Source organism: Tiliqua scincoides, chromosome 1 (assembly GCF_035046505.1).
Source record: "Tiliqua scincoides isolate rTilSci1 chromosome 1, rTilSci1.hap2, whole genome shotgun sequence".
NCBI classification, from domain to species: Eukaryota; Metazoa; Chordata; class Lepidosauria; order Squamata; family Scincidae; genus Tiliqua; species Tiliqua scincoides.
Window position 1 is genome coordinate 88329124 of NC_089821.1, and position 4800 is coordinate 88333923.

Consider the following 4800-nt stretch of genomic DNA (forward strand, 5'->3'; position numbering starts at 1 on the left):
TTGTGCAGGCACAAGCATCAAAGGCATGGGGGGGTGGGGAGGAGGAAGGAAGGAGGTGTTTCTGGGCGGGGGAGGGCAGGCGATGGGCAACCCCAGGGGCGGGCATGCAGGGAACCGAAGGCAGGTCTGGGACCTGGCAGTTATGCTGGATCCCAACCCCAATCCCTACTGAGAACAGAGCGGCACAGGTCTGAGGAGACCCATTAGGGCCAGCAGCCCTTACCCAGGGGTAAGGGGAAGAGTTTCCCCTTGCCTCTGGCTGAGCTGCTGCTGCCCACAAACCCTCCTGGCTTGCCTGCTCCAGCGCAGGTTTGCATTGTGCCCTTAATAGCCTTATGCTGCACTTGTGTTTGAAAAAAAATGGTTGGCAACCTTCAGTCTCGACAGACTATGGTATAAGCCTACAGCACCCGGTATTCCCAGGCAGTCTCCCATCCAAGTACTAACCAGGCCTGACCCTGCTTAGCTTCTAAGATCAGATGAGATCAGGCATATGCAGGGTAACAGTTGCTGCTTGTGTTTTAAGAAGCATGCAAAAACTACTCCTTGTATATAATGGACTGAGATACAGATGCCTAGAGACTGAAAGGTGACTATTAGGGTGTTTACTTGGATTTGGGATGAAAACGTTTAATTGCCAAACGTATTTCATTATGTTTATCAGGTGTTGTTCCAGGAATCTTGATGATTTGCCAGATTTTTAGGAAAAAATTGTCTGCACTAGGTGACTAAATGGCCTTGAGTTTCCTTTGTGCTAAGGCAAAAGACCATTGCAGTTTCCTGTGAGTACCCTGATGGGTCAATTTAAAACGAATATTGGCTGCTTTAGAGATCCCGAAGTTAGCAGAAGGCAACCGTCTTTCTTCTGCACGCAAGTCACTGTTGAATGTCACACTTGCAGTCATTGAGTAGTTGAGGTAGTGGCACGACGCTGTAGAGGAAAATATTGAGATTGAGAATGGTGTCTCTTAATGTGACACCAGAGAACTAGCTAAAGCTGTTGGGGCATGCTCTGGAATCAGTAATTTCTCAACGTGACTTAATGTTTGCACTGAGCGGAGGCAGGAGGGAGAAATTGAGCAGTTTCTTTGCACTACGTTCTCAGCCAGCCCTAAAAAAAAGTCTTAGCATTTCAGCATCAAAATGAATGTCTTCACTGTCCTCCTGTTTTCTTCATCCTATGGGAAGCTGTGAAACAGAAATTAGTATTCAGCTGCTAAAGAAAATAGGTAAAAAAAAAAAAGAAACAGCCCTGTGCCCACAATGTCACAAAACAAGTTTAATGTGAAAGCATCCAAATATTTTTCTGGCATTGCCTTCCTTCAGATTTTCCTTCCTTCCTTTTTTTTCCAATTTAATTATGGCCACACAGCGGCGACTCCACACATTTCACAATTTGATCCAGACAGGCAACCAAAGTGTTTATCTCAAGTTTAATAATTGTCCAATAATTTCACCCAGAGTTGCATTCTTCATTAGGAAGCTAAGTGATACATCTGTTTCCAAAGCACGCACTCATGAGGAGATAATCTAGCAACAGCTGATTCTCCTCCATCATTCCAACAGCAAAATAGCTATATTGCTGCAATGGTTTGGCTTTGACTCTATTATTTGCAGTGGTGTTGACAGTTCTGGAGCTGGAATTAAATTCCTTTCATCTAAAGCAGGGGTGTCTACAAAACCAATTTGCTATTTTCCAAATGACATACAGGGGAATGTTGACACCTTGCCTATAAGAGTTCAAATGTGCTCAGCTCATTTCCACTGTAGAGGTTTGTCAGTAAATATCATCTCAATGTAAGGATGGAAGTGGATCTTCTTCTCATTTTGACATTGACAGAATTTCATGACGGAAAGAGCTTTTTTTTCCTAGAAAGAATGCAGAGGACTACAAGACGCAGTTTCATAGAAATCCATGCAGCATAGGAAAAACTTTTGATTTTGATTAGACAAAGGCAGAACAGGATGTTTGATATATTAACCCTAAGGTTGGCATCACAGACATGTGTTCAGACATGCAGTCATGTGTGTACACACAGATAACAATACAAACGACTGAATTTTGTAATGCAGGTAATACATGCTGTGGTTTATTGGTTGGTTCTGCCGATACTGTAGTGTGCACAGTATTGTATCACACTGTAATGTGTGAACAGTCCTTTAGGCCATTTCCTGAGAGACCTTTTAAAAGTGACAGGGACCAGAGGTGGCCCTAACATGAGGTGACCTGAAACAGCTTGCAACAATGGCAGATTGTGGGGGGGGCAGGGGGCAGTAGATTCAGGGTGCCCTTCATTCCAAGTCTGGGGCCACCTCCCTCCAGCCCACCATGGGCACAAACCGCATTGATTAACTTTTTGGTAACTTGGATCATTCACCTCATTACTCCTGCGCACTTACTCCAAAGAAACTGCATCTAGGAAGGAGCTCCTTCATTCACATGGTCCCTTTAAATGAAACTGGAGCTCTTCTGGGCTTAAAGAAACCTCCCTTGGAGTATGGTAAGGGGCTGTTTTTCCTTACAGTAACAGTGGCAGCAGAGGCATCCAAGGTTACACTACCCCTCACAGATACAGTGAACCATCAGTGCCCTTTCCAGTTGCATTCCACATGGCCTGGTCTAATCTACTTGGCCTGCATTCCCATACCAAGCCTGGTAAGACAACAGGTGTACTTTCGTGAGGGGCTCAGGACATGTGTGGCATAGTGGCAGAGACTGCACACTTCCCTGGGAGTGAGCTGTATGGAAAACAATGGGACTTCTGAGTAGATATGTGCAGGCCGCAGCACTGAGGGCCCTATCCTATCCAACTTTCCAGAGCCAATGCAGCTGCCATGCAGCCCTGAGGTGATGTTCCCTTACTTTGAGGAGGATTCCATGACTGCCCCTCCCCCATTTGTAGGATGCTGCGCATGCCCCATCTGCATTGGCTTTGGAAAGTTGGATAGGATTAGGTCCTGAGCTGTGAGTCAGGGCATTCCTGGTGCAAGTCTTGCCTTTCCCATAAACTCACCAGGTGGCCTTAGGCAAGCTAGTCCCTCTCTGCTCAGTGTTCCAGCTGCAATATGGGGTGCATACCTTACAGGGCTGTTGTAAGAACAACTTACAAGGATAACACATGCAAAGCACTGTGTACATTCTAAAAGCACTATGCTAAGCACTTTTATGATGATGATTATTTTGTGCAGATGTGACAAAGGATCTCAAACAGCTTTCAGTGAACTTATTCAATTTTACTAAATACAGCATGATTACGATCCTGAGAACTAAGGTGGAAACTGGTGCGCTTCTCTGTTCTTATGGGCAATTTGCATCTGACAAAATGAGGTATATTTCATATCTATATGTTTCCTGCAGATGCATGAGAATACTGTGATGCTCACGGACGGCTTGGCAGCTACAAAACTCTTCTTGCTTTCATGAAAACTTAAACACTCCATAAATCAGCTGAGCAGTTGATTATATTTTAGTGTTCCCTCCATCTGACTTTTTTGCTAATGACTTCATTAGCCGTTTTTTTTAACCACAAACATCTCTACATTTGGCTGGTTTGTTAGCACTTCTTTCCCTTCATGAGCAAGTCTGCAGTGTCTGGCAGTTTTGATTTTAGCAGCTAGCAAGGGCATTTGTCTTCATGTTGATTTGAAAACTGCTAAATTATCTGAATCTTGTAAACACCCAATGCTAGTTCAAAAATATACAACAGGTTTTTATAAAAGAGTGATTACTGTGCTAGAAAGTTCATTATCCCCCCAGGAACACATTTGGCAAGCGATTTTGAGCAAAACCCAGAAACAAATTAAACTAAAAATGTCAAAAAATGCATTGGCAATCACTCAGCAACAAAAACAAGCACACACAGCTTAGGGGCAGTATGCATGCAGTCTAGATTGCTAAACCCAGAAGGAGCTGTAGTCAAGTTAACACTTACATGATTGGAGAACTATTCACTCTTATGGCCAAATAGCTTGGGGGCCCAATCCTAGCCAACTTCCCAGTGCTGATGCAGCTGCAGTGCAGCCCCAAGGTAAGGGAACAAACACTCTGTTACTCTGCGGAGGTCTGTCTGACTGTCCACCCACCCCCTGCATACTGGAGGGGGGTCAGCAGGTGCAAGTGCTCCCAAGTGGCATGGCTGGAGGAGTGCTGCCCCTGCCATGCCACCTGAGGGCCAACTCACACCCGCTGCTTCCAAGTCCAGAGGCATTCTGAGTGTCGGAAAGGCCACGTGTGATCTCCCTGACCCTCTGAAGGCCTTAGGTGGCATCTGGAAGGCCTTAAAACCAGAGGTTTTCAGAGGAAAAGGGAAGTGAAATTTTAAGGCTCTCTGGAGCCTTCAGAAGGCCTCTGTAAGTCATACGATGGGGGATGGTGCCACACTGCTGTGCCCGCCCCAAGGCAGCACAGAGGCTAGGACCACTGCCATAGGATGCAGTTCATGTCTCATTGGTACAGCTGCATCAGTGCTGGAAAGTCAGATAGGATTGGGCCCTGATTTAAGCTTGTCGTTAAGGGATGGGCTCAATACGGGAACTAATAGGGCCCAGTCTTATCCAACTTTCCAGGGCTGACGGAGCCATGCTAAGGGGGCACACGCTGCATCCTGCGGTGAGGGCAGTCAAGGAGGGCTTCTCAAGGTAAGGGAACATTTGTTCCCTTTGTTCCCTTACCTCGGGGCTGCACTGTGGCTGCAATGGAACTGGAAAACTGGATAGGGTTGCGCTCTAAGCCAAAAGTGTCTCTTTATTGTAAGAAGGGTGGCTGATGTGAATTGGCACCAAAGTTCATGGGTATGTGTG

The 4800-nt window shown here is 45.8% G+C and overlaps 1 pseudogene; it reads right to left on the reverse strand.

The window, feature by feature from the left end:
- Positions 1–398: 398 nt before the first annotated feature.
- On the reverse strand, positions 399–518 carry LOC136637006 (5S ribosomal RNA; annotated as a pseudogene).
- Between the last annotated feature and the right edge of the window lie 4282 nt (positions 519–4800).